This window comes from Melanerpes formicivorus, unplaced genomic scaffold (genome assembly GCF_026170545.1).
Source record: "Melanerpes formicivorus ecotype bairdi unplaced genomic scaffold, bMelFor1.0.p_v2 SCAF_927, whole genome shotgun sequence".
NCBI classification, from domain to species: domain Eukaryota; kingdom Metazoa; phylum Chordata; class Aves; order Piciformes; family Picidae; genus Melanerpes; species Melanerpes formicivorus.
The window spans coordinates 42501-52500 of NW_027143279.1; positions in this window are offsets into that span (position 1 = coordinate 42501).

A 10000-nucleotide genomic window follows, 5' to 3' on the forward strand; every position below is an offset into this window, starting at 1 on the left:
CCGAGGAGGTAGACGTGCTCTCCTTCCCAGGAGGTAGACGTGCTCTCCTTCCCAGGTGGTAGACGTGCTCTCCCTCGGTGAGTAGACGTGCTCTCCCTGAGCTGGCAGGTAGACGTGCTCTCCATGGCGAGGGGGGACTTAGTGCACTGAGCCGTGCGGCAGGAGGTAGACGTGCTCCCCGCGGCCGGGCGGGCACTTAGCGCGCGGAGGCTGGAACCGCGGGGTAGACGTGGTCCCCGGGACGAGGGCCGCCTGGTATCGCCCGCCCGGCCCCCAACCCCCCCCCCCCCGCGGCGGCGTAAATGAAGAGAGGCAGTCGGCATGAAACCTTCTTTTATTAAGTGTTGTTTTCATCGAGCGTCTTTCATTAAAGGTTGTGTTCTGAAGCAGTCTTTTCTTCAACAGCGCTGTTCTCCGGGGAGAAGGTCTGCCGGCATCTCTAGAAATCTCCCCCCGCCCCTGACCGCCTCCCCCCCCGCCCCCGTTGCCGGTTTGCGCGGCGCCCCCCCTCCCGACGTTGCCTCTTGCCGCTACCCCCCGCCCCCCCCCCGCTGCCGGTTTGCGCGGAGCCCCCCCTCCCGACGTTGCCTCTTGCCGCTACCCCCCGCCCCCCCCCGCTGCCGGTTTGCGCGGAGCTCCCCCTTCCCGCCGTTGCCTCTTGCCGCTACCCCCCCGCCCCCCCCCGCTGCCGGTTTGCGCGGAGCCCCCCCTTCCCGCCGTTGCCTCTTGCCGCTACCCCCCGCCCCCCCCCCGCTGCCGGTTTGCGCGGAGCCCCCCCTTCCCGCCGTTGCCTCTTGCCGCTACCCCCGCCCCCCCCCGCTGCCGGTTTGCGCGGAGCCCCCCCCTTCCCGCCGTTGCCTCTTGCCGCTACCCCCGCCCCCCCCCCGCTGCCGGTTTGCGCGGAGGCCCCCCTTCCCGCCGTTGCCTCTTGCCGTTACCCCCGCCCCCCCCCCCGCTGCCGGTTTGCGCGGAGCGCCCCCGCCTGCCGTTGCCTCTCGCCGCGGCCACCACCGCCCCCTCCACACCCCCGGGCCCCCGTTACCGGTTTGCGCGGAGCCCCCCCTCCCGACGTTGCCTCTTGCCGCTGCTGCCACCCCCAGCTCCCCACACCCCCCGGCTCCCGTTAGCGGTTTGCGCGGAGCCCCCCCTTCCCCCCTTCGCGGGCTGCCGCTTCCCTCCCGGGCTGCCCGGCTGCTCTCTAACCCCTGCGACCGAGGCGGCGCTGTTAGGGCGGCCGTGCCGGTGCCCCTTGCCGCAGCTAGCCTCTCGCCGCTGCCCCTCCCGTCCGTCGTCCCCCGTCCCCAAAAACTTGCTGCTCTCCACGCTGGAGCCTGCACGGGGGAGGTTGCGCTCCGCTCCTCCGGCCCTAAAGCCGCCCTCGCCCGCCCCCCCGGCTTGCCGCTTGGCTCGGCTGCCCGCCCCGCCCGCTAATCCCCCCAACGCCCCCACCCCAGAAACACCCCAGCCCTACCGCATGCCGCTCCCCCTCTCCCCGCTCTCGCTGACCGCTGCCACCCCCCCCCCACCCCTCCCCCCCGAAACAAACCCCCCAGCCCTACCGCATGCCGCTCCCCCTCTCTCCCTAGCCTGCCCCCCCCCGCCGTCGCTTGCTGCCGCCGCCGCCGCCGCCGCCGCCGCCGCCGCCGGGACCCGCCTCGGTCTGGTGGCGCGCGCTCGGAGATCCCCGGCTACCCGTCCGTCCGTCCGTCCCTCCCTCCCGCCCCGCCCCGGGGGAGGGCCCGGGGCAGCGCGGGCAGGCGGGGAGCAAAAAAAGGCGCGGGCGCCAAAAAACGTCGGGGTCCCGGGGTGGCGGAGGGGGGCGGCGGCGGGGGGCGGCGGCGGGTACACGGCGCCGGGTCCAGGGCGCCGGGTCCAGCCCGTCCCGGGGCGGGGACAGGTGGTGTCGTCCGTCCCCGCCCCCGTAACCTGCTCTGAAGCATCCGCTTCCCGCCGCGGTTCGCCCTCCACCCCCCCGCCGCACACGCAGCTGCCGCTTCCCGCCGCCTCTGCCCCCCGCCCCGGGATCAACCACCCGCCGGGTCCAGCCGGTCCCGGTCCCGGGAACCTGCTCCCGGGGCCAGCCGGAGCCACGCCCCCTCCTCTGACGCTTCCAGCTGCCGCCTCCCCTCCCACCCCCCAAACTCACACTGGCCCTCGCCGGCCCGCCCACCCGCCTACCTGCTTGCCCGCCGCCGCTGGGTGGCGTGCCGGACACTCTCGCACACAGGTACACAGACAGGGACACAGGGACACAGGCACTCAGGCACACAGGGACACAGGGACACAGGGACACAAGGACACAGGGACACAGGCACTCAGGCACTCAGGCACTCAGGGACACAGGGACACAGGGACACAGGCACTCAGGCACTCAGGGACACAGGGACACAGGGACACAGGGACACAGGGACACAGGGACACAGGCACTCAGGCACTCAGGGACACAGGGACACAGGGACACAGGCACTCAGGCACACAGGGACACAGGTGGCGGGCCGGAGGCCTCTCTCCACTGTGTGGCAGGGGTCCAAGAGCCACCCCAGCCCAACCCAGAGGGTCTTTTGCACCTCTCTAGAGGCCACCCAGAGACCCCAGGCCGCAGCAGAAGCCTCCCCCGCATGCTCTGCAGGCTTCCGACCCACCCCAGGCCGCACCAGAAGCCTCCCCCGCAAGCTCTGCAGGCTTCCGACCCACCCCAGGCCGCAGCAGAAGCCTCTCCCGCACGCTCTGCAGGCTTCTCAGCCACCCCAGGCCGCAGCAGAAGCCTCTCCCGCACGCTCTGCAGGCTTCTCAGCCACCCCAGGCCGCACCAGAAGCCTCTCCCGCACGCTCTTCAGGCTTCTCAGCCACCCCAGGCCGCACCAGAAGCCTCCCCCGCACGCTCTGCAGGCTTCTCAGCCACCCCAGGCCGCACCAGAAGCCTCCCCCGCAAGCTCTGCAGGCTTCCGACCCACCCCAGGCCGCAGCAGAAGCCTCCCCCGCACGCTCTGCAGGCTTCCGACCCACCCCAGGCCGCAGCAGAAGCCTCTCCCGCACGCTCTGCAGGCTTCTCAGCCACCCCAGGCCGCACCAGAAGCCTCTCCCGCACGCTCTGCAGGCTTCTCAGCCACCCCAGGCCGCACCAGAAGCCTCTCCCGCACGCTCTTCAGGCTTCTCAGCCACCCCAGGCCGCAGCAGAAGCCTCTCCCGCACGCTCTGCAGGCTTCTCAGCCACCCCAGGCCGCACCAGAAGCCTCCCCCGCACGCTCTGCAGGCTTCCCACCCACCCCAGGCCGCAGCAGAAGCCTCTCCCGCACGCCCTGCAGGCTTCTCAGCCACCCCAGGCCGCAGCAGAAGCCTCTCCCGCACGCTCTGCAGGCTTCTCAGCCACCCCAGGCCGCAGCAGAAGCCTCTCCCGCACGCTCTGCAGGCTTCTCAGCCACCCCAGGCCGCAGCAGAAGCCTCTCCCCGCACGCTCTGCAGGCTTCTCAGCCACCCCAGGCCGCACCAGAAGCCTCTCCCGCACGCTCTGCAGGCTTCTCAGCCACCCCAGGCCGCACCAGAAGCCTCTCCCGCACGCTCTGCAGGCTTCCGTCCCACCCCAGGCCGCACCAGAAGCCTCCCCCGCACGCTCTGCAGGCTTCCGTCCCACCCCAGGCCGCACCAGAAGCCTCCCCCGCACGCTCTGCAGGCTTCTCAGCCACCCCAGGCCGCAGCAGAAGCCTCCCCCGCACGCTCTGCAGGCTTCTCAGCCACCCCAGGCCGCAGCAGAAGCCTCCCCCGCACGCTCTGCAGGCTTCTCAGCCACCCCAGGCCGCAGCAGAAGCCTCTCCCGCACGCTCTGCAGGCTTCTCAGCCACCCCAGGCCCCAACAGAAGCCTCTCCCGCACGCTCTGCAGGCTTCCGACCCACCCCAGGCCGCACCAGAAGCCTCCCCCGCACGCTCTGTAGGCTTCTGACCCACCCCAGGCCCCAACAGAAGCCTCCCCCGCACGCTCTGCAGGCTTCTCAGCCACCCCAGGCCGCAGCAGAAGCCTCTCCCGCACGCTCTGCAGGCTTCTCAGCCACCCCAGGCCGCACCAGAAGCCTCTCCCGCACGCTCTGCAGGCTTCTCAGCCACCCCAGGCCGCAGCAGAAGCCTCTCCCGCACGCTCTGCAGGCTTCCGACCCACCCCAGGCCGCACCAGAAGCCTCCCCCGCACGCTCTGCAGGCTTCTCCGCCACCACAGGCCGCACCAGAGGATCTTTTGCACCTCTCTGGACGCCACCCAGAGACTCCAGGCCGCACCAGAGGCCCCCCCCCCAACCATTTACAGGCTGCAGTGCCAGCCTAGGCCCCGCTGGCAGCCTCCCTTGTCTGCTTTGGAAGGCCTCCCATCCACTCCAGACCTGCCTGGAGGCCTCCCTCGACTGCTCCCGGGGCCCTCGAAGCCACCCTAGGCCTTTCTGGAGGACCTGCTCGACCGCTCGGGCGGCTTCTGACGCACCCTCGGCCATCCGGCGCCCAGCAGCTCCCAGGGCCAGGCACCGGCCTCCCCCTCCGGCCGCCCCTGGGGCCGGGGGTGGCTCGGACTCGGCGCCCCCAACGTGTCGTCCCGTCCCCCCCCGCCCCGCACCGCCGAACATTCGCTGCAGCCGAGGGCTTGCCGCTCGACGCCTACCCCACCCGCCCAGCCCCCCGCTGCGGCCCGGCGCTGCCCCGGCCGCTGCGCCCCGCCTCTCATCGCTCCCCCCACCCGGCAACCGGCCGCCGGGCACGGCAAGTCCCAGGGCAGGGAACAGGTGCTGCCGGGACCCCGTGCTGGCTGCCGGCTTCCCGGGGCTGCCCCGGGCACGGACAGGTCGCCCCCCCGCCCCGGCGAATGTTCACCGAACCGGCTGCCGGCTGCCTTCGAGCACCCCCCGCCCCCCGCCACTATCGTCCCCCCCGCCCCCCCTCCGCCTCCGCTGCCGCTTCTCCCCGCACCGCCTCCACTGCCTCCCCCCGCCGCCGGCGAACGAGTCGCCGGATCCGTAGGGTGCCGGGAGCCCGAACGGCGAGCGGCTCCGGCTGCTGCCGGGACCGCGGGGATTCGAGCCGCTCCGGCCGCGGCCGGGACCCCGTGCCGGAAGCCGGCATCCCGGGACGGCCCCGGGACGGCCCCGGTCGCCGGCCGGGTGACGTTCAGCGAAGCGGCTGCCGCCAGTCTTTGGGCCTCCCCCGTGCCGGGGCCGCGGGGATTCGAGCCGGTCCGGCCGCGGCCGGGATCCCGGGCCGGACGATGGCTTCCCGGGCCGGTCCCGGTCGCCTCCCGGGTGACGTTCACCGAAGCGGCTGCCGGCTGTCTTCGAGCCCCCCCCCCCCCCTCCGCCTCCGCTGCCGCTTCTCCCCGCACCCCCTCCACTGCCTCCCCCCGCCGCCGGCGAACGAGTCGCCGGATCTGTAGGGTGCCGGGAGCCCGAACGGCGAGCGGCTCCGGCTGCTGCCGGGACCGCGGGGATTCGAGCCGCTCCGGCCGCGGCCGGGACCCCGTGCCGGAAGCCGGCATCCCCGGACGGCCCCGGGACGGCCCCGGTCGCCGGCCGGGTGACGTTCACCGAAGCGGCTGCCGGCTGTCTTCGAGCCCCCCCCCCTCCGCCTCCGCTGCCGCTTCTGCCCGCACCCCCTCCACTGCCTCCCCCCGCCGCCGGCGAACGAGTCGGCGGATCCGTAGGGTGCCGGGAGCCCGAACGGCGAGCGGCTCCGGCTGCTGCCGGGACCGCGGGGATTCGAGCCGCTCCGGCCGCGGCCGGGACCCCGTGCCGGAAGCCGGCATCCCGGGACGGCCCCGGGACGGCCCCGGTCGCCGGCCGGGTGACGTTCAGCGAAGCGGCTGCCGCCAGTCTTTGGGCCTCCCCCGTGCCGGGGCCGCGGGGATTCGAGCCGGTCCGGCCGCGGCCGGGATCCCGGGCCGGACGATGGCTTCCCGGGCCGGTCCCGGTCGCCTCCCGGGTGACGTTCACCGAAGCGGCTGCCGGCTGTCTTCGAGCCCCCCCCCCCCCTCCGCCTCCGCTGCCGCTTCTCCCCGCACCCCCTCCACTGCCTCCCCCCGCCGCCGGCGAACGAGTCGCCGGATCTGTAGGGTGCCGGGAGCCCGAACGGCGAGCGGCTCCGGCTGCTGCCGGGACCGCGGGGATTCGAGCCGCTCCGGCCGCGGCCGGGACCCCGTGCCGGAAGCCGGCATCCCCGGACGGCCCCGGGACGGCCCCGGTCGCCGGCCGGGTGACGTTCACCGAAGCGGCTGCCGGCTGTCTTCGAGCCCCCCCCCCCTCCGCCTCCGCTGCCGCTTCTGCCCGCACCCCCTCCACTGCCTCCCCCCGCCGCCGGCGAACGAGTCGGCGGATCCATACCGTCCCGAGAGCCCGAGGCGGCGGCACCCAGTGCGGGTCCGGCCGAGGCCGGGACCCCGTGCCTGTCGCAGGCTTCCCGGGACGGCCCCGGAACGGCCGCGGTCGCCGGCCGGGTGACGTTCTCCGAAGCGGCTGCCGGCTGTCTTCGAGCCCCCCCCCCCCTCCGCCTCCGCTGCCGCTTCTGCCCGCACCTCCTTCACTGCCTCCCCCCGCCGCCGGCGAACGAGTCGGCGGATCCGTAGGGTGCCGGGAGCCCGAACGGCGAGCGGCTCCGGCTGCTGCCGGGACCGCGGGGATTCGAGCCGCTCCGGCCGCGGCCGGGACCCCGTGCCGGATGCCGGCATCCCGGGACGGCCCCGGGACGGCCCCGGTCGCCGGCCGGGTGACGTTCAGCGAAGCGGCTGCCGCCAGTCTTTGGGCCTCCCCCGTGCCGGGGCCGCGGGGCTTCGAGTCGGTCCGGCCGCGGCTGGGACCCCGTGCCTGTCGCAGGCTTCCCGGGACGGCCCCGGAACGGCCGCGGTCGCCGGCCGGGTGACGTTCACCGAGGCGACTGCCGGCTGTCTTCGAGCCCCCCCCCCCCCTGCCGGAGCCGCGGGGATACGAGCCGGTCCGGCCGCGGCCGGGACCCCGTGCCGGAAGCCGGCATCCCGGGACGGCCCCGGGACGGCCCCGATCGCCTCCTGGGTGACGTTCACCGAAGCGGCTGCCGGCTGTCTTCGAGCCCCCCCCCCCTCCGCCTCCGCTGCCGCTTCTCCCCGCACCCCCTCCACTGCCTCCCCCCGCCGCCCGTGAACGAGTCGCCGGATCTGTAGGGGGCCGGGAGCCCGAGGCGGCGAGCGGCTCCGGCTGCTGCCGGGACCGCGAGGCTTCGAGCCGGTCCGGCCGCGGCCGGGATCTCGTGCCGAACGTCGTCTTCCCGGGACGGTCCCGGGAGGGCCCCAGTCTCCTCCCGGGTGACGTTCACCGAAGCGGCTGCCGGCTGTCTTCGAGCCCCCACCCCCTGCCGTGGCCGCGGGGATTCGCCCCGGTCCGGCAGCTGACGGTTCCCTGTGTCGGACGCCGGCTTCCCGGGACTGCCCCGGGACAGCCCCGGTCGCCTCCCGGGTGACGTTCACCGAAGCTGCTGCCGCCTGTCTTTGTCCCCCCCCCCCCGTGCTCTCCCTCAGGCGGGAGGTAGACGTGCTCTCCCTCGGCGAGTAGACGTGCTCTCCCTCGGCGAGTAGACGTGCTCTCCCTCGGCGAGTAGACGTGCTCTCCCTCGGCGAGTAGACGTGCTCTCCCTCGGCGAGTAGACGTGCTCTCCCTGGGCGAGTAGACGTGCTCTCCCTGGGCGAGTAGACGTGCTCTCCCTCGGCGAGTAGACGTGCTCTCCCTCGGCGAGTAGACGTGCTCTCCCTGGGCGAGTAGACGTGCTCTCCCTGGGCGAGTAGACGTGCTCTCCCTGGGCGAGTAGACGTGCTCTCCCTCGGCGAGTAGACGTGCTCTCCCTGGGCGAGTAGACGTGCTCTCCCTGGGCGAGTAGACGTGCTCTCCCTGGGCGAGTAGACGTGCTCTCCCTGGGCGAGTAGACGTGCTCTCCCTGGGCGAGTAGACGTGCTCTCCCTGGGCGAGTAGACGTGCTCTCCCTCGGCGAGTAGACGTGCTCTCCCTCGGCGAGTAGACGTGCTCTCCCTGGGCGAGTAGACGTGCTCTCCCTGGGCGAGTAGACGTGCTCTCCCTGGGCGAGTAGACGTGCTCTCCCTCGGCGAGTAGACGTGCTCTCCCTGGGCGAGTAGACGTGCTCTCCCTGGGCGAGTAGACGTGCTCTCCCTGGGCGAGTAGACGTGCTCTCCCTGGGCGAGTAGACGTGCTCTCCCTGGGCGAGTAGACGTGCTCTCCCTCGGCGAGTAGACGTGCTCTCCCTCGGCGAGTAGACGTGCTCTCCCTCGGCGAGTAGACGTGCTCTCCCTCGGCGAGTAGACGTGCTCTCCGCGGAGATCGCGCTTGTCGCCAAGGGGTCGCTGTTGCGCTCTGCCTCCGCCTACGTCATCGTACAAGCCGGCGTGATTTCTGCGACCTGCCGCTGGGCGGAGGTCGGCTGGTTGTGCGCTCGCGGAGCTGACGGCCCTCCAGTTCCGTATATGAGGGAACAAGCGACGCCGAGCACTCCCAGGGCAGCGCTGCCGAGCGGCTGCTCCAAGCCACCCGCCAGGCGGCTGGGCAGGGGTCCGTCTGGCTTCTCGGTGGCTTTCGCCCGGGTCAGAGAGGGGACCCGCGGGGCCGAACAAAGGCGCGGCGGTTTGGAGCGGCCGCTGGCGCACCCTCAGCGGTGTTGGATGGGTTTCGCTCGTCCGTGAGCCGGAGCCCAGCCCGGGCTCGGCAACGAAAGCGGGGAAAAGAAAAAAAGTTGACGAGTGGCTGGCGCCGGCCACTGCCGAAGTGTGGAACCCCCGAAGCGAAGTTTGCCCGGTGGGGCACGGGGGCAGAGAAAGCCGGGGAGACGTGGTGCCGGCGTCGGTCCCACCAAGAATGGAAAGCAAGCCCGTCCAGGCACGGCGAGAGAGAGCCCGGTAAGGGGCAGAGAGAGTTCCCAGCACTGGACCCTCTTCACGGGGGTTCCCCCCCATGGCCAAAGCCGCAGCCCGCGGGGGCACGGCATCTAAGGGAAAAGCCAGCGGCGGTGACTGGCCACTCGTATGCTATGGAGCCCGGCATGGGGGGAGGAGGGCAAGCCGGTGCCCCAGCACGGCTTCCTCCTGGCTCCAGAGGGGCGCCCCGTGATGGAGATGTAACTCGGTGCAGCTTGAGGGAAAATGCAAGCCCACATTTCGGGGAGGCAGAGGTGCCCTGTGAGCCGGTGCGGCCCGGTGCAGCTTGCCCCCCCCCCCCATCTCTGGAGGGCGCCCCGTTTGCTCCGCCGGCGTGTTGCCCGCACGCCGAGCCCCGTGCCTACTGGCTGCTCCCGAGGGCGGTGGCGGGTGCGCGTGGCTGTGTCTGTCCCAGAAGAGCGAGGCCGTGGGGCCTCCGCTGGCTTCCTTTCCTTCTGTCCTTGTTGATCGATGAGGCCTTTCGGGTCGCGTCGGAAAGGGCCCCCGGCCGGCAGGGCAAGGGCGGTCTTCCTTTCCACTTCGCTTCCCGTCGCGTGTGAGGTGTCGTCCTCGTTCCCCCAGCCCCGAGCGGCTCGAGCGGGGGGGAGCCGTGGCGTTAGCGGCCCGGCGCGTGCCTTGCCGCATCCTCCCCTTTCCACCTCCCCCCCGGCGCTGGGGCAGGGTTCGGGGACCGGTCTACCGCAACCGGCTTTGTGACTGCTGCGTGGCCCCGTGAGTTTTCAGGTGTCCTAAAACGCGTGAGGCGCCGGTGTCGTCCTCGGTTCCGGGTACCCGCGGGTGCCGGCCGCGAGCAGCTGCGTGTGGCGGGGGTTGGCCGAGCCGAGAGCGAGGCGGCGGCGTCGCGAAAGTTAAAAGGGGCTAAAAGCGGCGCCGCGCGTGAGGCCTCACCTGCCCGGGTGGGGTCCCCGAGGGTTCCTCCCTAAATGAAACCTCTAGCCTGAGAAGGGCGGCTTTGTGGCCCGTACCCCCGCCCGCTGCCGAGCGAGCCGCCCCGGCTCTAAGGTCCTGGCGTGCCGGGGGCGCGCCCCGCTTCCGCGGGTCGCTGTCTCCTCTAGCACGTCCCG